At 53.6% G+C, this 22840-nt stretch overlaps 1 protein-coding gene across 2 annotated transcripts in view; it reads left to right on the top strand.

Annotated features, from left to right (window-relative positions):
- The window catches only part of PDE2A (phosphodiesterase 2A), a 91236-nt gene that overhangs the window by 940 nt on the left and 67456 nt on the right, over window positions 1–22840 (top strand). The gene's annotated exons all lie outside the window — the stretch shown is intronic.

Here is a 22840-nt window from a genome sequence, read left to right as displayed (position 1 = left end):
GATTGGGATTCACAGCCACCAGTTTAGGCAACTTTACCCCCAAAACACCCATCCTGGAGAGAGCCATGGGACTAGTTGAATGAGGCCTCGTGCCACCAGCTTCTTGGTTCTCCACATGCTGGCGGTGGGCGGGGGGGCGTGGTTAATAGTGCAGGTAGGGGGGTGGTTTTGGGGAGGTGGCCCTCCACCATCTGAGGGCTACCAAGGTGGGTGACAAGTGACATGCGTTCCCCAAGTCCTCAGGGGGGCAGGCCTCTGCCCACACGTGAAGGTATGTGTGTGCATACGTCTGTGAGGGACAAGGGGACACTGGGGCGTGGAGGGGCCTGTGGAGTCCTGGGTGGTGGGATGGGCAGCAACCTGTCCGGATGCATGAGCCATGCGGTGTGACCGTACGAGTTCATCTGTGCACGCGTGGGTGCAGGTTGCGCTGCGTGTCGGCGCAGGTGTGTGTATGTGAGTTGGTGTGTTCACAGGCATGTTAAGATGTGCAAACAGAGTGACCCCCATACCAAGTGCGTTGTTTGATTCCAGTACATTCATGTGTGTGTGCTTATTTGTCCACATGTGAATACTAGCATTGCGCTGTGTGTGTGTGTGTATAGATGTGGATGTCTGTTAACCTGAGTGTTCGAGTGTGGGTGTGTGAGTGTGATGCTGGTATGTGTGAGTGGATATTGATGCTTGTGTGGCTGGTATCCGTGTGTGTGTGTGTGTGTGTGTGTTCATCCCCCCTGGGCGTGGATGGCTGTTGCCTTCCCCTGGCAGTTGAAGACACAGCTGGGACACTGTGGCCCACTGAGGCAGGGCGGGGGTGGCTGAACGTGTGACCACCCCTGTGAGCCCAGGACAATTCATACTACACCCTGCGGGGAGAGGCAGGAAAGAAACAGGCAATAATGGTTCTGCCCTCTGGGGCCTCCTAAGCTTCCTAGACATAAAATAGCTTGAGAATAATTAAGCATAAAGATCAGGATCAAGCTAACAGGTGGGGGTGGAGTGGGAGCACCATAAGCAAAGGCCCTGGGGGGGAACGGCCATGTGCCTGGAGCTGTGAGGAGGCTAAATGGGGAGGCAGCAGCCTCATCCTGTAGGACTGGGAACTCCAGACCTCTTGGGCTTAACCCTGAGGGTCCTGGGGAGCCCGAGAAGGCTCCGTATGGTGGAGGGACAGAATCAGGTTTGGGGTTGAGAAAGCTGCCTCAGTGGCACTGTCACAGTGGAACTGGAAGAGAGGGAAGGGGCGTGGAGGCCAGGCAGGTGTGGGCATTTAGGGGGTCTGGGACCAGGTGGACCAAGGGGGAGGTGACCAGGGTCTTTCCCAAGGGAGAAGTTGGAGGGCCTGGGCAAGAAGGTGGGAAGGGAAATGTCAAGGAGGCTTGGGCTTGGGCTTGGGCTCAGGTGGGAGGAGTGGTGCCAGGACCTCAGAGGGTCAGGTATTGGAGGGAAAAGCCCCTCCAACAAGGGAACAGGAGAGATCCCCAGCGGGTTTCTAGCCAGGGTGCCAAGGGTTGGAAATCATGGAGCTGCCTCTTCCCAGACAGGGGTACTGAGGCTGTGGAATTGTCCACCTCGTCTGGCTGCAAGGCCAGGGCTGAAGCTCCTCAGCAGACGCGAACCTCGGTCTCCTTCCTCAGGCTCTGCAGGGGACCTGTTGGTTGCCTGAGCTGGTTCAGCTCAGTGAGAGTTAATTGCCTTTATGTTCCCTGCACCCCTCAGTTGCCCCTGCCCACCAAGCAGCTCCTGCCACTCTTGCTGCTTCCCACTCTAGCCTCCCATCCCCAGGGACTGCTGATGGCTTGGCTGGGATCTAGCCAAATAGGGGAGGCAGAGCTCCCAGCAGTACCCGCCTTCTGTCTTAATGGCCTGGGAGTCTCACCCTGAGCCAGGCTGCTGTCAAGTCAGGCCTACACTCCCCAGGCTTGGGCCTATACAACCTACCCACTCGGTATGCTCCCATTCTGGTGTTGTTGTGTTTACGCATTCATTTATTCCCTCAGCAGCAACTGTCCGATGCCTGCTTGCTGCCCAGTGGGCTGGTCACTAGGGACACAGAATGGACACAGCCCCAGACCCTGCTCTCAGGGACTCCTGGTCTGATGAGGGAAGCAAGACTGGAAACCTACAGCCTTGTGGTGTGAACGGTGCTGTGCAGAGGGAGCCCCAGGAACCGTGGGGCCCAACCCCCCAAGCCAGGGCTTCAGAGGGGGAGACACTTGAGCTGTGTGTTGAAGGATGGATAGGAATGGCCCGTGAGGGGAAGAGCAGAGGGAACAGCATGTAAAGGTGGGTCAGTGTGAGAACTTGCTATGTGACCAAGGGACAGAAAGAGTTTGGGTTGGTGGGAGCAAGAAGGGAGTGGAGAAGAAGAGAGGACAGGGAGGGCCAGATTTGGTAGAGTCTCAGATGCCAGGCTAAGGGGCTTGGACTTCTTTTCATTCGACCAAGTTGCTTTTGAATAGGAAGGCTCCCCTAGAAAGCCCTCCTTGGTTCTTCCTCCCTCTGACCCCATGACCCACCCTGCAGTCTCCCCAACAGTACAGTATCAAGATTGTAGCCCAGACTCCGCTTTCCTCTGTGATGCCCCCTGGGTGTGCGGTCCTCACCCAGCCCACCAAGGAGCTTCTCTGAGGCAGGAGCCTTCTCCCTGTGCTTCCCAGCACAGGGCTGGGCATCTAGGCTCTGTCCAGCCTCCCAGCAGGAAAGGACGTATAGAGCATCTGGGCCTTCTCGCAGTTGGTTTACTCTTCTTTGCAACTTGCCCACAGATCTACCCAGCCCTGCTTACATACCCCGTGGGACAGGATGCTCATCCCTTCCCTCCTGAGCAGCCCTTCTCTTGGAGTGGTTGTATCTATCCTGGGCTCCTCCCCAGGACCTGGCTGCTTGGCTTTGTGTCCCTTCTGCATCCTGGGTCACCATCCTTCCTCCCAAGTAGGTCCAGGCCGGAGCATAATGGTTCAGGAGTGGTATGAACACATCCTGGGCAGAGAGTAGGGAGAGAAAAGCAGCCTTTATCTCACTACAGATGGTAAAACTGAGATGGGGCAGTCCCTGACCCCTCTCCAAGAATAATGATAAAGAAGTAGGCATAGATAAAAAAGGGAGTGAGGATAGACAACAGAAAGAACTTCCTACCAGCACAGAGGGGTGTGGAACCTCCTGGCTTTGGGAGAGTGGGCTGTGGGCATGAGGGTGAAGTCTTCTGGAACAGGAGGGGGAGTAGGGGACCGAGGCCCTCTCCAGCTCTGTCCCTCCTGCAGGTGAGTGAAGTCATCCAGGGAAAGGGGGGATGGCAGGGGCTGAGAGAGACAGGGGAGGGAGGTGAGGATTCACTCATTCATTTAGCAGGTGTGTCCTGGGATGCTGCCCATCCAAACAGGGCAACTCTGCAGGGCGCTGGACACAGCAATGGCCACATGGAGGAAGGCCCATGGTTCCCCCTACCTCTGCCAGTGTCTAGGGAAGGTCTTTCAGGGGAGGGGTGGTTGGGGCTGCCCTTAGGAGAAGAGTCACTTCTTCAGGCAGAATTGACAGCTCCAGGAAGAGCAAACGCCACGTGCAAAGGTCTTGAGGGGAGAGCAAGCATGGTTTTGCTTATGTGAGCACTGAAAGAGGTCAGAGCTGCCTAAGCATGAAGTGCAGGGGTATGGGAGGGCCTGGGCAGAGATGAAGGAGGAGAGAAATGAGAATTGAGGTTAGACTATAGGAAGCACTTTCTTCTATAGCCAGGGTACCCCCAGCAGCTTTAACATGTAGGCATCGTTGGGAATTTGCAACTTCTTGGTCTCTCCCAGCGACCTGCTGAGGGACTCCTCCTTGCTTGAGAATGAAATGCTCAGTGAGCAGAGCCGCTGAAAATGGGGGAGAGGCAGCAGTTGAAAGTGAGCCCCTTCCAGAAAGTGGCATGCAAATGAATGCAAAGTGATATGCAAATAAGCCAGCTTAGGCTTGGCAGCTTTGTCTGGGAGGATGAGACATCACCCTGTTCCATGCTTGACTCCCACCCTCTGGGCCCCCAGCCCACGGCCCCTGGGACAGCCTGAACACCCTTGTCTGCTGCTCTGAATGCCCCAGCTTGTCTGAGCCACAAGGTTGTGGCCTCTAGGTTAGGGGCCACAGGCTCCCTGTCAGCACCCCCATCCTCTCTGGAAGTCGATATATTTAGTAACGGATGTTTTCAACACATTTATCTCCCATTGTTCAGCTGCCCGCTCCCTGGGAAAGGCCAGGTCCCCAGTGACGTGACCCACTTCTCGAATTCCCTGAAGTCACCCTTCTCACTGCCCTCCCTGAAAAACAGGAGGCAGCTGGGGCTTGGTGCAGCAGAAGGGATTTAAGTCAGACATCTGGGAGGACGTCCCAACAGTGTGGTTGCTGAAATATGCAGACCCTGAGGTTTCTGGGTTCTCACTTTTTCGATGGCTACCCAGCTCCAAAGCCAGAGGAGGCTTGGAGAATAGAGTAGAAAAGGTGGTGGACAGGTGGAGGGTCAAATATCAGCACCATTACTCGGCAGCTGTGTGGGCAAGTTACTTAACTTCTCTGAACTCTGTGTGAATAGTGGACTGGGAATATTAGTACTTTCCTGGCTGAATGACTGTGAAGAATCTGGAAGTGGGGAGTTTCGCGGCAGGCATGCGGCAGGTGCTCATAAAGGTTAGCTGTTGCCATTATAAACCACCCACCCTCACCCACACTTAGAAAGATTCAGTGGGGGCTTGGAGGGGGAGAGACCAGATCTAAGAGCCCAGAAGCTGTCATCGTGTGGGAGACACAAGGATGTCTGAAATGGAGCCATGGAGGTGGGAATGCTGAGAAGTGTGGATGCTCCGTGGGAGGGCCGAGGGCCTTCAGAGACATGAGACCACCTCCCTCAGCTGCCCTGGCTGGTCAGGGTCTAACCCCCAGAGGAGGCAATGGGGAAAAGGGCTCGATGAGGAAGGGGTTAAGCCTGCGGCCACACCCATAGCAGGCTGTGAGTCATTCTGGGAGTTGTAGTCTGGCATGAGTTCGCAGTAAGTATACTTAGTCCAGCCGCCTGGCGTCCAAATGCATACTGAGCTGCTGAGGCGGGCTGGGGACAGGCCCTGGAGGGAGCTGGGGGACACAGGGCCCAAAAGTGGAGCATTGTCAGTCCCTCCCTCAGGACCCCTCAGTCTGCTGTGTTTTGGGCCATGCAGGTGGGGGTAGGGATAAAGGGATTAAGCCATAATTAGGACTCTTCACACTTTCACGCAGAAGTTTACAGCTTCCAGAGCACTGTTTTCACATCTATGATCTCATTTAATCCTCACCACAAACCCAAGAGACTGCTGTTTTCTGGATGAAGAAACAGAGGATCCAAGAGGGGAAATAACTTGCCCAAAGGTATTCAGCCAGTGTCTGGTGGAGTCAGGCTAGGAGCACATATCTGCCCACTCCCAAAGTTTCTGCTCTTTCCATGGATTGTTCCAGATAGCAAAGGTCAGGCACTGAAGGACAGGCAAGACACAATTAGAAATCTCAACAGAGGAACAAAGACCTGACTCAAGGGACAGAAGGCAAAGCCTGAGCTCCTAGGGATAGGAGGTTAAGAAGTGGATTAGGCAGACCCTAGACAACCAATTCCAGGCTGAGAATTTGGACTGCTTACAATGGCCCACCAGTCTCTTCTCAAGAGTTTGGAGCAGGGGCAGGGATTGATTAGAGCTGGACTTTGGGAAGATTGATCTTGCCTGGGCTGAATGGTTAGGACTGGAGAAACAACACAAACTGAGACTTCTGAAGTTCACTTGTGGTGCTCCCAGCACTTTGCTCCTCTTCCTCTGCCACACTTCTTCCCAGTTTCTTCCTCCTTCTCCTCTTCCTCTTTTTCCTTCTTCCTCTACACTGTACCCTCCACCCCACCCTGGGGAGTGAGAACTACACCGTAGAGCTTCGCTGTAATGCCCACCTGTCTCCAGCAGGGGTTGCTGTTGTGCACAGTCAGTTGCAGCCTGGGTTCTTCTGTCTGAAGGGCCAGAGAGAGGCAGACTGGACAAGGAGTAGAGATGAGAGGTGGAGGAAGGGTAGCCCATTGTTCTCCACTCCCACTGGGCCCAGGGTGAGAGGGCACTGCTGACCTGGCATAGGGAGGAAAGAGGGCTGAGGGGACACCAGATCCGACATGGCAGGCACAGACACACGGAAGGGGATAAGTCAGAGGACAAGATAATTTTACTTCCTCACAGTTCTGGGACAAGTTTAGATTTGGAATTGGATATAGGATGACAATTGCATTTGGAGTCTGGGTTTCTACTGGGTTGTGATTTGCTTGATCCTGAGATGAGGGCTAAGACTGGTTGGTTTGTGTTTCTGTGTGTGTGTGAACCTGAATGTGAGCTTCCCATTGTGCATGTGTATTTATGGGTCTGAGAGTGTAAGGCTGTGGACATATTCATGGAATATGTGGACATATTCATATGTGTGAATATGTGAGTGCCCATTTTCCTGCCTGGTTATTGGTAAATGGTAATGTGTATGTGAGTGTGTGCTCCTCTGTGTACAGTGTTATGCACACATGTTCTAATAAAACTGCCTGTGGGTGTGTGTCTCTGTGCATATGTGTGTCTGTGTTTCAGCGTAAAGGCAGAGACGTATGAGTGTGTGTGTGAACCCAGCAAAGCCTCGCCCAAGATGTAGATACTCAAAATTTTCTCTCCTGAGTCCCATCTGCCTGAAGGTAGAGACAGGGTACATGTGGACTTGGGATGGGGGGTGGCTGTCACATGTAGTGCTGGGCTTCCCTTGGAGGACTCTGGGACACCCTCCTCGTCAGTACAGGCCCTAAAGGAACGTAGCATCTTTGTGTTCAGGCTCAGGTCCAGGGTCATGACACGGAGATGGTGGACAGGCTGTACTGGCACCCTCTAGCAGAGCTTCAGGGGCTCCCAGCCTAGTCCTTTTCTAGAGATACAAATTCTGAAACCCAGAGAGGGCTAATGATTGACTCAGCATCACATAGCACGATTCAGCATGCGATGGCAAGGCTTGCAGCCCAGAGAGGGGTGTGTCTGGCCTAGAAGGCCTCTTGTCCATCCAGCCTCTGGAGCAGTTGGGGAGCTCAGAGTAGGGATCCAGTTCCGTGGCATGAGGACACCTTCTGCACCTGGGCCTTTCCGCTCCTCTGAGGCCTCAGATGCTGCCTTTGAAGTTTGTACCAGAACCTCTGCCTGCTGTGAGACTCCTCCTGGGCACTTGTGAAGTCTGTCATTCCTGGAGCACGGTGATTCTGTAGAGAGGAGTCTGGCAGGGGAGTGGGACCACGGAGAGGGGCCTCATCTTTGCATCAGATGCTTTTTTAGGTTTTTACTGTTCTAACATTCAAGGCTTTCCCTATAATCCTTTCTTGGTGTCTTAGTACTGAATCAGTGTTGGGATAGTAGGGGAGTCCTGGAAACAGCTTAGCTCAATGAGAGGGGGAAGGGGCAGTCCCATGGGGAAGGGACTGCCCTAAGGGGGAGGGATGAGCTTCCTGTCCCTGGCGCATGGAGGTGTGAACAGGGGGGCTGAGCAGCCTGGTTAGGGAGACTGTAGATGAGAATCCTATCCTAGCAGAGAAGTTGGTTTACAAACTCTTTGAAATCCCTTTAAGCTATCGCTGCCATGGAGGGGCCAGAGGAGGACATAGCTTGGCCCAGTGAGCATGGGGAAGTTTGAGTCCCACAGTGCTTTTCCTGGTGGCCTAGGCAGTGGGAAACTGGAAGCAGGAAGATCCCCTTCCCTGGGAAACTGGAGAGACACTGTCTTCTTGGAATTTTAAGGTTAGTGGCAGGGGGCTGGATTCAAGACACCAGTGGAGCTGGAGATGTGATGGGTAGGAGGCAATGGCCTTTCTGGCAACCCTGGCAGGGAGGGAGCAGACAGGCAGCTACCTTCCTTTGGGATGAGCTGTGGGGGGACTCTCAGGTTAGAGGCCTATGTGAGGTTCAGAACTGGGCTCTGGGGTGGGGGCAGAGGCTTCCTGGTGCTGTGGGCTGAGTAGGGATTGGGTAGAAGAGCAGAGAAGCAGGCAGCCTGGTACCGCATCTTTCCCCTGGCAGAGAATTCAGAGTTATCTTAAAACTCCAAGTGGGGTGCAGTTTGGGGGCTAGGAGAGAAATAATGATCACAGATTGCCCTTTCTATTTTCCAAATTACCTTGTTTAATCACCTCAATAATCCCTCAAGGAGTTTGCACTGTTTTGTAGAGGGGAATCAGATGACACACTAAGGTGGTCTAATTGAAGGCACTTTAATGAAGCAACCATTGTGGAGGTGGAGCAGAATGAAGGGAGAAAACAGGGAATGTCGAGGTACTTTGGACTAGCATCCATGAGGCCCAAGGGGCAAGGAGAGTGCTGTAGATCTGAGAGCCAGAGCCGGAATAAAGGTATACCCCCCAGAGCCTGTCAAAGGAGATAAAGAATAGAGGTCTGGAGGGACAAACGGTTGGTGGGAACCCAAAGTCCAGAGAGGGGGCCAACTTGCCCAAGGTCACACAGCTGGTTAGTCTCAGATGAAGACAGAAGCCAGGCCCTGCTTCTGCACATGGATTTTGTCATGTTCTCTGAAGCTTGGTGGGATCCAGGTACCAGAGTGCTTTCTGCGTGTCTTCACAGGTGCCTTGTGGGCTGCTAGGAGTCTGGAGCTTCTTCTGCCACCAACACCCTGCCCCCTACCTGAGTAGCACTGGGGCTGCTAAAGAATGTCATTCACAGGGTTTGGTGTCCTTGGCCCCCACAGAACCACATGCTCATGGATCCCACCCCTCCTCAATGCTGCCATCGCCTCCCCTGCCCTGTGCTTGGCACCCTGGCCATGGAGATGGGCTGGACAGCCCTTGTCCTCCCCTTTGTTAGAGGAAGGCAGTGGACATTAGGGGGTGAGCCCAGGGAAGGAGGAAAGTCCACGCTGGGACCGCTGATCAGGAGGCTTCCCCAAGGAGGTGATGCTGGGTCTTAGCCCTGAAAAATGAATGGGAGTTTTACATGTGAAGGAGGAGAGGAAGGTAATTCTAAGCAAAAAGCCAGCACAACAGCAGGAAGTCATGGTGGCAGGGCCCAGCCTGCTGGGCTAGGGGAAGGGCCAGTTGTGGAAGCCCAGTTCACCCAGGGAAGCCAAGGAGGGTGGAATCAGGGTCATGGTTAGCTTTGGGTTTTGAAAGCCCCAAGTGACGGGTGAATGAAAGGGGCCAGGGAGGAGGCTGGTATGGAGATGCAGGTAAGAGGCAAAATGACTGCACTGGAGGTGGCTGAGGACAAGTGAGCTGTGTAGACAGGTCACAGGAGGACTGACAATCCCCATCCCCCAGCTCACCCATTTAAGCATATCCCGAGTTCTTCAGTGTCCGCCCTCCAAGGTAGGGATGGGTGGCAACTCCAGACTGTCCTCCAGAAGCACCCCTCCCTGCCTCATCCTACCTGTGGCTTCCACACTTGAGTACCCATCCCTGACACCCATAAGCCACCCCCTCAGACTGTAGCCACCAAGAGCAAAGCTCTGTCCCTGCCACCTCATCTCTTGATAACACTTACGACTTGTCCACTGCCAAGTCTAATAAAGGTCCTCCCTTTTAAGACCTTCATCCTGGAGTTTGATCTCAACCCTTTTTGCTATCCAGAGCCTGGGCCTTGGCCTCCCTGGGAGATGAGTCAGTGAGATGGTTCCCTCCTGGTGCTGGGGGGCAGTCATGGGCTTTGGCCCAGCCAGCTCATCCGTGTGCCTCCGTGCCAGTGGGGATCCACTTTCAGCCTCCGCTGGGCCTCAGGTCACTGACTCATTATCAGTGTTAACTGGCATCTCTGGTGCAGGCATCCCCCGCCCCCCAACTAAGTGCTTGACAATTGTTAGGTGCTGTTGTGTGCAGCTGGACTCCAACTCCAGCACCCTCCTGCCCCTGGCTTCTCCTGGGTCTCTAGCTCCCTGAGCTAAGGGACCAAGAGTCCAGGCCACAGATATACAGCTCCAGGCATGGAGAGACAAACAGAAATAAACAAGAGAAAAACTCAGCAGAAACAGAAGCCCACATACAGAGAAGCAGACCCTAGTACAAAGACATAGAGAGACCCACCACAAACACGCACATAACACAGACATCAATATACACTGAGAAACAGAGAGGGTAAATCTAAAAAACTGACCTACTAATTGAATGAAGTGCAACACCTGTGCACATAACCCAGGTATCCACATATGCAACACAGACACGCATTCGGCACACAGAAACACTCACACTTGGCATAAATACGGGCTGCCCATCAGGTGGCCAGACAAAGCTACCTCTGGTTCCTTACCTGTGAAGCATTCTCACCTCTGGGTTATTGCAGATGCTGTTCCTTTTGCCTGGAACACTCTTCCTGGATGCCTCCTTCCTTCGCAGGGTTAATTCCTATTGTTCTTTATGTCTTGGCATCCTTTCTATACTCCCCAACCTTGGAGCTCTCCCTGCTCCAAGGCATCACTGACTATTTTCCAGCCAGACTTTGATAAGTTTTGGGATGAAACTTTTGCCTGTGCCCGGTGAGGTGGCAGCTGTGGTTGTGAGTAGGCCATTAGGGCTGAGAAACCAAGCAGAGACAAATTTGGGATGGAGGGGGACAGAGTCAGGAATAACAATGAGGAGCTCTGACTGCTTGGGGCCTGAGTAAGCATTTAATGCACAGGCTGGCATAGCCAGATGTTCTTTGCCTCATTTTTTTTTTCCCGACTCTGCCTGATTTCTTTTGCGTTTCTTCTAGGCTTGCTGCCCAATCCAGTTCCCTCCTTCCCAAAGCCAGACCTGCCTCTTGCCACCTCTCTGAGCTCACACATGCTCACCTGCCCTCTTTGCTTGGGTGTATCCTGCCTGTACTTCTAAGCCTGGGGAAAACTTCATGATTCAACTCCTAGGGTCAGAGGCACAGCCTCCAGACACAGTCTCCTAACCCAGGCCACTTAGTTTGGTAAAGGGAGGCATAGAGTAGAGTAGTTATGAGCATAAGTCTTGGGAACTGTCTCCTGGTTCAAATCTCAGCCCTTCTACTTCTTGGCAGCAGGACATGTGTAAGTTCTGCCACCTTTGTTCCCTCACCTGTGAAAGGGGGACACTAATAGAGCCCATCTCATTAGGGCTGCTGCAAGGATTAAATGAGACAAGTGTGTGGTGTACTTGGCCTGCAGTTAGGCTCCCACTCCGGGCTGTGTGAGAGCCGAGGGAGAGCTAATGAGATCAAGGATGTGCAAGTGCACCCAGGGAGGTGCCTAGTGAGTCCTTGCTAATTGGAACTGAGTGAAACAAACATGTGTGTGAGTACCTACTATGTGCCCTCCATGGCCGGGTCTTTGCACTTCCCCTCCTCAGTATCTGCATGGCCGCTGATTCTGTACAGCTATTACCCTATGGGGGGATCAGAAAGTAAGGGTGTAACTTCTTTTTTTTAATTTAAATTTTTACATCTATTTTATTGAAGTATAACTTATATACTTCACCAATTTAAGGTTTATGATTAAAATCACCAAATTAAGGTTTATGATTCAATGAGTTTTAGTAAATGTAATATACAGTCATATAACTGCCATTCCAATCAAGACAAGACTATTATTGCTTCAAACTTCCCTGTGCCCTTTGCAGTTAATCCCCCTTGGGGGTGGGTGTGACTTTTTACAGGGCGGTGAGAGGTGCGGGGTTTTTACTGGAACTGAAAACCTGGACATATAGACTGGAGCTGCTTCTAACATGCTGGGTGATGCCAAGGAAATGCTCACCCTTTCTGGGCCTTTGTTCCTGTGGCCTTTGTACCTCCCGGCAGAGGTAATGAGGCCAGGGAGAGGACAGGATGCACAGGCCACGGTTTCCTAAGGGTACACTCTGAGTCTGAGAGTGGGGTCAGTTGGAAGTGGTGGCCTCAGAAATCCACAGAGTGGGTAACAGGGAGTAGAGTTGGTGTTCTCACAGACCTGTCCCTCCTTGGATCAGGTGAGCCCTGTGGCCCTGATGGGAATGACTATTTGTGGGTCCGGACTGGAGCAGGGACCTGGCCAAGATGACTCCACATCTCTCCCTATCTCCCCCTTCCAGGGGCTATAAACCCCTCTGAGAATTAGCAACTACCTGAAAAGAAGGGGGCACTTTTGTTCCCCAGTTCTGGAACCAAATATTAAAGCAATTATGTAACTAGCAATAAATTACTTAAAGTAGTGACTCACTCAGCTTAATTAGAGCAAGAGCAGGGAGGGATTAAGGTATTTTTAGAGCACACACCTCACTCCCTCCTGGGGGGAAGGGGAGGCCTCTGTGCAAGGTGGGGGTGGAGAAAGGGCTGGGAGCTCATGGAAGCACCCCAGGTGTCTGCAAGATGAAAGCTGATCCTCCACCCCACAGAGGTCTCAACAAAGAGAGGCCAAGTCAGAGCAGTGGCAGGAAGAATTCAGATCAGACTCAAGGAACACTTGCCAGAGATGCTTGTTGGAGAACTGAGACAGGTAAACTAGATTATGAACTCTTTGAGGGCAGGGACTAGGTCTGTGACCCGCCTGCCTAGCTGCGTGGCCTTGGGCAGGTTCCTTTGTTACCCCACGCTTCAGTTTCCCTCACTGTCAAATAGGCATAACAATATTCACCTTCCCACACATTGTAAGGACCACGTGGGTGAATGTGCATTAAGCAAAGTCCAGTGCTGACTTAACAAGACAAAAATCTCCAAAAAGGCAGGAATTAAGTCTGTTTTGTTCACTATTTTATCGCAAGCTCTATTCACAGGGCCACACAGAGTAGTTCCAATAAATGCTTGTTGAGTGAATACATATTAGTTTTATTCTCATTCTTCTACTCCAAATGGGTTCCTTGTTTCAAGGTTTGTGGATGATAGACCTAAATGAGAGGAGGGCAGCGGTGTCTCGCAGGTGGAGACTGGCCTTTTTCCCCCAAACTGAGGAAGAGACGATTTAGGACAGAAAAAAAGCGACTTCTAGAGGCAGGCCTGGGAGAGGTCAGAACCACGGACAGCTCCGCCCTCCTAATAATGGGCGTGATCTCCTGGTCGCCTGCGGTGCAGCTGGGATGGAAGGGCCCGCCTAGTTCACCCTGCACAGCCACAGGTGAGAAAAGGAGGAGCCGAAGTCCAGTCAGACTGGAGAGATCAGGACCCTCACTCACGATCATAGGGAGTTCCAGGGAGGGAGGATGAGTGCGGGATGGAGCATTCTGAAAAGCTTCCTGGAGGAGAGGAATGGGATTGGCTGGGAAGATTAAGGCAGAGAGAATATTCAGGCATCTGTAAAACAAAGTAATAATTTTGACCCTATAGGTTTTCTAGGTGGATTGAATGAGTTACTTTTTAGGAATGCTTGGCACATTTGCCTGCTTGGAAAGGGCACAGCATATGGGCTCATTTCTTTCTGCTTCCTTCCACCTCTTCTCAGCCCCTGTGACTTGAGGAAGGACACCCCCGCCTTACTGGAGACAGCAGGACCTGGATAACTGCTCAGAGGCTCTGAGGTACAGGGCTTCCTATTCTAGCCTTTGCTGACCCCAGCTCTGAGACTGGACTGAGTAGACATACAGTAGGCGCACTGGACAGACTGAGGGAAGGTCTGTGCTCCTCCTTCCTATCAGGACTTTGGAAGGCTGAGGGAAGGACACAGCAGGATTGGGGTGATGGAGTTTAATCTCTGATCCTCTCCCTGGCCCACAACCCCAAGACTCCTGCCCCTAGTGGTGGCTCTGATTAGTTCTGACTAGCTCTCTTCACACCTCGCTGGCCTCCTAGGGCTCCAGCGATGAATTAGTGATGACAGCTTTGCACCATCACTATGACGACCAGGCATGTTCTTAGCCTTCAGTCAGGGTGCAGTGGCAGAGGCCAGAGACCTCTTTGGCTCTGGGCTTTTGTATTGGTTTGTTTGACGGGGACTGGGGCCCAAAGGGGGAAGCAGTGGGGAGGCAGCTGGAGATGGAGCAAGGACCAGGGCATGGGGGCTCCATCTGGAGTAGCCTAGCATTCTTTCAGATTGCTAGATCCAAAGGAACCTTGGGGAGAGCTTTTTCTCTTCCTCCCTGCTTTCTTTCTCTTTTCATTCCTCCCTCCCTTCCTCCTCCTTTCTTTCCTTCCATTTTCTCTAAGCCTCATCCCTGTGCAAGGCCCTGAGCTGCCCACATCTTCCCCCTATTCTGGGAATCAGACCCAGCCCAGCCCTCACCCTTAAGAGCCCAGAGTGAGATGGGGACATTGACACATCCTGGCCTGGGCTTCAGAGAAGGTGTGTGGGAGCCACTGCTGGCTCTGCAAAGAGGGCTGCCTTAGCTCTGCCAGAGGCTATGCAAATAGCCTTGCAGAGGGAGTGATACTTCTGGTCCTGTTGAGTGAGATTTTCCAATGGAGAGACAGAGGATCAGGGGTGAAGAGGTGAACCATGAGTCCAGAAGTGAAACATAAAGAGGGCTGGGAAGTTGACAGAAATCCAGAGCAGCCTACTTGTAGGAGGTGTAGCAGGGAGCAGAGGAGGACTAGAGCCTGGGGAAGGACTCGGGGGCTGTGGTTACAATGAGGAATTTGCAGTGTGTCCTATAGGAAAAGAGGAGCCCCTGAAGAATTGTTGTTGTTGAGTGTTTGATTCTGGAAATGGGAAACCTGAAGCACAGAGAGAGAAAGTGACTTGCTCAAGCTTGCTGAGGTCACTAAAGCCAACCAAGGCTATGGGCTCTGCCAGGATCCCAGTAGAACTCAACTAGGACCTCTTGCCTCAGACTTGCTGGCCAGGACTTTTCCAGGTAACCACTATCTCCAAAAGGTGAGGAGGGCCCATGGATGACTTCACCCTTAGTTTGAATGAAATTTGCATAGGCAAGAGCTGTGCTATGGCCCTCCCTGCCTCTTGTGTATTGGTGGTAGTTGGGTAGAGCATCCAAGGAAGGACCTGGGAAGCCAGAGGCTTGGCTGAGGTCAGCAAGAGATCACGGTCAGAAATTGATTAGGGTCAGAAACTTGGGCCGTCAGGCTTCCAGCCCAAGCACTGTGCTGCATTCTTTAATTTGCACTCTCAGGGATCTTTGTCTGCATGGGGCACGCCCAGGAGGTAAGGGCATCTCTGAGGCCCTCACACTCACCCTAGGCTCTTCCTGGCCTGGGGGTCTGATATTGGGTCTGCTGTAGCTGGAACTTATCAGGGCAGAGAGAGACATTTAGCCCCGTTGTCCTGATGAAAACACTGAAGTTTCAGGGCAACAGTGACTCACTCAGGGTTACTGAATAGGTCAGAGCTGAGCTGGGTCTGGCTGCCTGGCCCTTGGCCTGTCTACACTCCTCCACCTCGCAGCTGTCCCCTTGCCTCTCTTCCATCCCACTATGCAGCACTGCTGGGCCTGCCAGGTTTGATGGATGGTCCCACAGCTCAGCCTCCCTCCCATTCCTTTCCGGATGCTGGGCTGTTAGCCTTCTAATCACCAGTTCTGCCTGGTGGCCGCCAAGCCATCCATCTCCCCCCTACAGCTTTACCCAGCACAGGTAGGGTATTTTTGCAGGCCGGGGGAGGGAAAGAGGAGCAGTGCAGTTATTCCCCCTTCTCTGAGGTTGGGCTGGGAGTACGGCTGCAGCCCCTACTCTAGGCGAGTCAAGGGTTAGGAAGCAGCCTACACCCCTTTGCTGGAGTACCAGAAATCCCTCCTCCCAAGGATACCTACACATGCATACATGCACACATGCTCACAGTGACAGTAATAAAATAAAAAACTTTCATGTATCAAGAAATACCGTATGCCAAACACTGTGCCAGAGTTCTGCATGTGTATTCTCATTTATCCTGTTAGTTGGGTACTACTGCTAACCACACTATAGAGATAAGGAAACTGAAGTTCAGAGAGGTTAAGTGACTTTCACAGGTGCACATGGCCAGGAACTGGAGGAGCTGGGATTTGAACCTAAGTTGTATGGCTTACATCTTATTATTAGCAACTCCTTTGCTATACTGACTTACTTAATGTGTGCACACACGCGCACACAAACACAAGCACGCACGCACACACATCCATGTAAGAACACAAGCCTCCGTGCTGGCCCTTGTGCCACTCATCTACCCAGACCAGCTTCCAGAGGAGTAGGGAGAGCACTGGGCTGAGGAAGAGATGAGGAGTCTCTGCTCATCGCCCCCAGGCTGCCCCCAGAATCACCCTGGCAGTGACACCAATCAGCTGGAGGGCTGCATGGAGGAGGCAGCCTCCAGGCATCCGGAAGAGGAGGCTTGGAGGCAGCCAATCAATAATGCCTGCAGCTCCGCCTTCCACGAACTGGGGCTCAAGGGAGCTTGGTGCGTCCGGGCGATGATGATCCAGCTGCAGCCCAGGCCCGGCAGGCAGGCCCATGTATGCGGAGTGTGGCTGGTGAGCGGTGGCCTGCTGGCCCTGTGCCCCCAGCTCCATGTGCTCTCCCTTCTCCCTTTCTCTCCCCTTCCTGCTGTTGTCCTACGCCTCCCTGTTCCCCCCCCCCCACCCTCCCATAGTCAGCCCTGCAGCTCAGGATCAAACTGCCAGTTCTCAGGCACCTGTGTGCACCCACGGCTCTGGAGCTCTGCTGCTCCAGAAGCTGCTTCTGGGGTAGGTGCTGGGAGGTGTGGGGAGGGCAAGCAGAAGGGCCAGGGTCGAGAGTGGCAGGAGGTGGGGGCAAACCCTCAGAGCCCTAGGAGACTATTTAAGGAGATAATGAGTGTAAAGTGCTTCACACCACCGTGGGGTACATAGTAGGTGCTTAATTAGATGGCGTCTTGATCCTCCCTCAGGAGTGTGGAGAGAGCAAGGCTGGTACTGATGGGGAGTTGGGGGGCCTCTGGAGGCACATGAGCTCCCAGAGTGGCTGTCAGGTGCAGCTGACAGTGTTAACAATTACTGGAACAATTACCTTTGTGGGGTGGAGGGGGGGATTAGTACCAGACCCCTGACAGGAGGCTAGCCTAGCCCCCATTCTGACATGGGGGGAGGGCATCCGGCACTGGGAGGAATGGTGGCCAGAGCAGGGCTGGATACCGTCCCCTGCTCCTTCTGGGAAGGGCCCCTGAGCAGGCCCCCGGCAGACAGGCTTCCCGTCAGTCACTTTAACTGGCACTGGCCTCCAGAGACCTGGGTTCAGGTTCTGATTCAGGCACCTGCTGGCTGGTGGTAGTTAGGGTGATTCACTCTCCTTTGGGGGGTCCTCAGTCTTCTCATCTATAAGCTTACGGTGAAGATCAAATGAGATGTTGCCTGTTAAGTGCCTGCCGCTTCCCTGTTCCCAAGGAGCCGGGCCACTCGGGGTTCCCCAGAGCCTGCCTTTCCTAGTCACACCCCTGAGAGAGACAGGTGTGGGCCATCTCTCCACCAGATGCTGTCTGCTCCATCCTTGGGTCCCCTTGTGTCCTGACACAGGATCCCCAGTGCCCTGACATAGGGTTGTTGAGGAAGAGGGAAATAAAGGGGGTCCCATCTTAGCTTCTGTCATCTTCTTCACTCCGGTAGGGGGACACACGTGCCTCTCTATACTGGCCACATGTTCATGGGAAACCACAGGGAGCGGTCTGACTCCGGTGAGGGTGGGAGGAGCCCTGGACTGGGATTCCCGACGCCTGCCTTCCTGCCCTTTCAGAGAGTGCCTCACTGTCTGACCTTGGGCAAGACCTGTCCCTGGGGGGGTCAGAGAGACATGCGACCTCTGACCAGCCTCTCTGTGAGGGCCTAGATGATTCTGTGTTCTGGGGGAGAGGTTGGGTGAGGGGCTGGTCGTACAAGGCTGGTGACCTCCTCCAGGCAGACCCAGGAGGCGGGGCCGGCTCAGGACACCTGTGACTTTGGTGCCCTTGTCATCCTACTGCCATAGGCCTGCCCCTGCAGTCCTCTGCTGTGCCTCCCGAGTCTCTGCGCCCCGCCTGCCCCTCCATTCTGAGTCCTCTTTCCTTTATTATTTAACTCTATTGCCTCCTGCCTCAGGCTTATCTCCTCCTGTCACTCGTCCATCCATCTCTGTCATCCCCTGCGGCTTCCTCCTGCTCTCTGACACACCCTCTCTGGAGGCGGGCCCTTCTGGGAGTCAGTCCTTCCTTGCCAATTGTCTAAGTAAGTGGTCTCCGCGACTCTGACCAGCTCTTGTCTTCTACCACCTTCCCCTGTCTTCCTCTTTCTGATAATGTCTCTGCCTTTTGCTGTCTCTGGACTCCCTTTGTCTCCCGAGTCTCCCTCTGCTCTTATCTCTGGGTTTCTGTCCTTTAAAGCCTGCCAGGTCCTGCCCCGTTGCCTCTGTCCCCCCTTCGCGTGCCCAGTGAGGGCAGCAGGTCCAGCCCTCCAGCCTGGAGCACGGAGTAGCCCACACACCCTTGCTCACTGGCTGCCTTGGAAGCCCCCGACAATGCCCTCCTGCCCGGCCCTGCGCCAGGGCCTTGTTGCTAGGCCTTGGGCTGGCAGCACCTGGCTTCCATAGCGACGGCTGCTTAGAAACAAAACGCCACATCTCCTGGTCCCAGCACAGAGTCTTTTCGAGTCTTTGCGGGATCGAGCGCCTTGCGATCAATCAGGACGGGAAATGTGGCCAGCTCTAGGCTGCCTCCAGCTCCGGGAGGAGAGAGAAGAGGGAGCCACAGTCTCTGCCACTGGTGCTTGGGGAGGCTGGGGCAAGAGAAGCTGCCCCAGCAGGACCCTGGGCCAAGGAGGGAGGACAGAAGGAGGCCCCCTGGGCTCTTCTCCCGAATCAGCCTGCTACCAGGAGGCATGGTCTGCCACGGGGCCCAGTTTGGATTACTGTTCTACTATTTCTAGCTCTGTGACTTTACACAAATGACCTCATGCCCCAGGACCTCAGTTTTATCAACTGTCAAGTCAGGCTAATAATATCATAAGGATTAAATGAGAGAACCAACCAGGTGTGCCTGGCACTTAGAAGGTAGTCCCTGATGGCAGTTCTTTTCTTCTCCTTTAAAGTTGCCTGAGATTTAATTAGCAGAGAGGAGGGCGATGGACAGCCATATTAGCAAGAGGGCAGAGGAATGCACCTCAAGTGTGCTGGGGTTCGTTGGGGCCCCTCTCTCTTACCTGGTATTCACAGAGACTAAAGCCTCCAGACCAGCAGGCTCTGAGGGTTGTGGAGACCCTAGCGGAGTTCTGGCTTGTCAGGCAGTTAGAATAACGGGGTCCTGGACTCCTGTACTCTCAGGACTCCAGGTTCTTGCATGCATAGAATCTAAGAAGCACAGACTCTTGAAATAAAGGGACTTATAATAGAGGCTTGATTTTCTTAGAACACAAAGCTCTGGGTATTCTTGGAACCTCAAAGCCACAGACAGGGGCCTCTCTCTATGATTGTTTCTCCACCAGCAGGGAGTTTTCAGAGCACGGGGCCTTGAGTCCCTGTTGCTTAGACTTTCTTGTGCCTTGGTATCTCTCATGGGCTTAGCTCTGAGCAACCCTGGTGTGTGTTGGGGCGGTTGCTGGGGTCAGTGACCGACGGCAGCCTGAGATCCCTTTGGAGCAGGGCCAGACCAGGAAGAGCCGGCAGAGGAAGCTGGTGGGCTGCAGCTGTCCAGGCGGGGCTGGATGGGAGTCTGGGCAGACACCCTTGGCCGGGGACCAGCCTGCCCTCCTCTATCTACCCAGCCTTTGAGTCAGGGCTCAGGAGGAAACGTTTCCACATGGCACTCCTAGGGCTAAAGTCAGAACATTCTTCATGGTCCCCAAGACCGGAAGGAAGGAGGCTCCAGTGAGGGAGACTGGTGTGAGTAGGGGTGTGGGGGATGAGTGGAGGGGGCTCAGTGAGGGGGGTGGAGCTTAATAAAGGGGTGCAGGTTCAGTGAGAAGGATGGGAGTTCAGTGAGGGGATGGGATCTGGGGAGGGGGCCGGGTTCAATGAAGGTGAGGGGCGGGACTCAGGGTTGGAGCTCAGTGAGGGGGTGGGGATCAGTGGAGGTTGCTGAGGAGTTTCTTAGCACTGAGCTGTCTCCGCCCCACCCCAGGCTCTGGAGGATGGTAGTTGAGGTTAGGGGAATCTGAGCACCTTAAACCCATTTGTCTTTCCCTGGTGTAGGCTGAGAACCAAGAGCTCCTTTTCCCATCTCTTCCCAAAGCTGGAAAGATTGGGAGAGCTGCTGGGAAAGCTGGGATCTGCCTCTCCTTTCGCTCAAGTCTTCCTTCCTGGTTTCCATGGGAATCGTGGCTCAGGATGATCAGGGTTTAACAGGATGGTGCTGTGGGAGGAGTCAGCACCAGGCAGAGCCACCACACAGAGGAAGGAGTTGGCTGCTAAGAAAGTGAGCTCCCTGTCCCTGGGAGTGTGCGAGCAAAGCCTAGATCACCAGTCAGGGTGACTTTAGAAAGGGGCTCTGATGAAGGTAGACTGTGGGGAGGCCTCTTCCCTGGGATGTGTAGGCTTTGTGTGATTGGCCCAGATGGCCCAATCTTCCAGATATCCTTGTGCCTGTCGAGGGGGCCACGACACCTTGGACTCTGCCCCCACATCCACCCTGCATTCTTACTCTGTGCTCGGCCCTGAGCTGGACATGTACACGTGGAACTGAATCAGACCCATCTCTTCATGGAGGGGCAACAGGTCTGACTGGGGAGGCACACAGGGAAACAGATACAGTTGGGCAAATCCTATGTAAGGGAGCAGACCAGGCTGGAAGGAGGATTCTACCATTGATTTACGAAGTCACAGATTTCTTTTTGAGCAGTTCCTCTGGGTTGAGCCTTGTTCTAAGTGCTGGGGTCACAGCGATGAATGAAAAAGAAAGAGTCCCATTCCCTGGAGGGGACAGCACAGTGGGAAGGCTGAACACCTGGCAAAGCACAGGGAGATGGCGAGTGCTGGTTGGTGGACCTTGAAGGGCTCCAGCTTTGTCCAGCAGGCAACTGGGAGCCATGGAGTGTGGGTGAGGTTGCAGAAAAGACGACTCCAGTGGGTATGGGCCTTGGGAAGGAGGCATAGTGGTCCCTGAAGGAAGCCCTGAGGCAGACATGCCCACCTATGCCTCTGTGTGTAGGAGTCATGTGAGCATGTGTGTAGGTATAGGAGAGTGCGTGTGTGTGTGTGAGCGGTAGGAGTGTGTGTGTATCTGTGGAAAGATGGTGAGTGTGTGTGTGATTATGGTGTCCCAGGGAGGCCTTGCGTGGTGGTAGAAGGATCTTGGGGTTTGTAGATGATAAGGAGAAGATACTAAGTCCTAACATGTGCAAAGGCCTGAGTCCCGTGAACCTCAGCCCAGATGTGAAACTATAGGCCCTGGGCTAGTCTGGGCCAGAATCCTGTTGGTTCCCTTAACTCTCTAGGGTCATGGACCTGGCCATCTGCTGCAGACAAATGTGTATACAAATAACATGGAAATGGATGAGACTTCGGCTGACTCCTCCCCATCTCCAGATTCCCCTGGGCTTGAGTTTGCTCAGCCTGTGCTCTTCCCCACTCAGCTGCTCCCAGGGCTCTGGGAGCAGGACCTTTTCATCCAGAGCCAAAATCCGTATTTTCCCAGCACCTCCCTGTGGCTGGATCCTTTCTCTGTGAGGGCTATCCCTACATCTGGGGCCATAGCCAAGGGACACAGAGAGCTAACCTGAGCTGGTGGCCTTGGCAGTGCCTCTTGTTAGGTATGAATTTGAATATATGCATACTCACACACTTGCACACATATTCACACGTAAATGTATGTTTTTGATATGTGGACACTCGTGCACACCTACAACTGTCCACATATGCCTACGTGTGTATGTACACACTTGCACCTGCACACATAGACCTGTGTGCACACACATACATACACGCACGTTCCATAGACACACACACACACTCAGCTATACCATGGAAGCATCGCACATCCTTACAAAAAAATAAAATGACAAACCTGTAGTCATACTTTCTCCAGCCTTCACCCACACCATGCTCACAGGCTCGGGTGTTAGGCCTTACACACCTGCACACACACACAGGTACCTAAGGGTGGCTTATACCCATGCTCTCGCCAGGGCTGAAGCGTGCAGGACAGGCTATAGGTGGACACAGAACCTGCAGGGATGTCACCTCCTCCAGGCACTTCTTGGATTGTCCCTTTGCAGGGCCCCTAGGATGGTAGAGTCTCTCGGCTCCACGCCCAAGTCACAGAAAAACTGAGTCATACACACTGTCTCCTGAGGAGCCTGCCACACGGGGATCTGGTCCTTGTTCACGGTCCTTGGGTCCGGCATGCCCAGACAGGCCTGTCTGCCCAAGAAAGCTGCTCTGTGCCCAATTAAGCCTACCTGGATGCTGCCTCCCTCCACCTAAGCTGCCTGAGCCCTCAGTGAGAATCAAGCTCACTTTTCTGAGCTATCTGAGAGCCAGACCTTGCCTGAAGTCCCCCAGTATGTCAGGGCAGGCTTCCTTCAGATCTGAACCTGGGCTTCCAGGAGTCTGACCACAGTTAGCAGCCACAGGAGGGAGGCATGTCAGACACCAGACAGGCTTGTGGAAGTAGGACATGTGGGCATGGGCGGTGAGAGCAGATTGGGGGTCTGTTGGGGGTCAGCTGGAGGGATGGCCAGCAGGAAAGTCCACTCTCCTGGCCCAGCTGAGAAAGTGTTTTGTGAACATGGTGGCCCACAGCGGTGTCAATATCATCAGGAACAACAAAGACCTCGTTTCTGGACAGGGCCTGAGGTCTGGGGGGCCTGGTACCCAGGTTGACAAGCTGTGGGCTGAGTCACTTTTTCCTAAAAATACTCAGTAGCTGGGCCATGGGACAGTTAGAGTGGCCCATAAGGTGGGGCGATGAAAAGAAGGGTCTAGAAGGGCTGGGGCAGGCATTTCTGGGGCCGGGCTTCCTTGTGACCGAGACGCGCAGAGGGTTCAGGGACTGGGAGCATAGAACCCTCAGTCACTGCATT

This window comes from Mustela putorius, unplaced genomic scaffold, assembly GCF_011764305.1.
Source record: "Mustela putorius furo isolate JIRA1106 unplaced genomic scaffold, ASM1176430v1.1 tig00003987_pilon_pilon_pilon, whole genome shotgun sequence".
Lineage (NCBI taxonomy): Eukaryota > Metazoa > Chordata > Mammalia > Carnivora > Mustelidae > Mustela > Mustela putorius.
The sequence above is the reverse complement of the archived record's forward strand: the minus strand, read 5'-3'. Positions and strand labels throughout refer to the sequence as shown.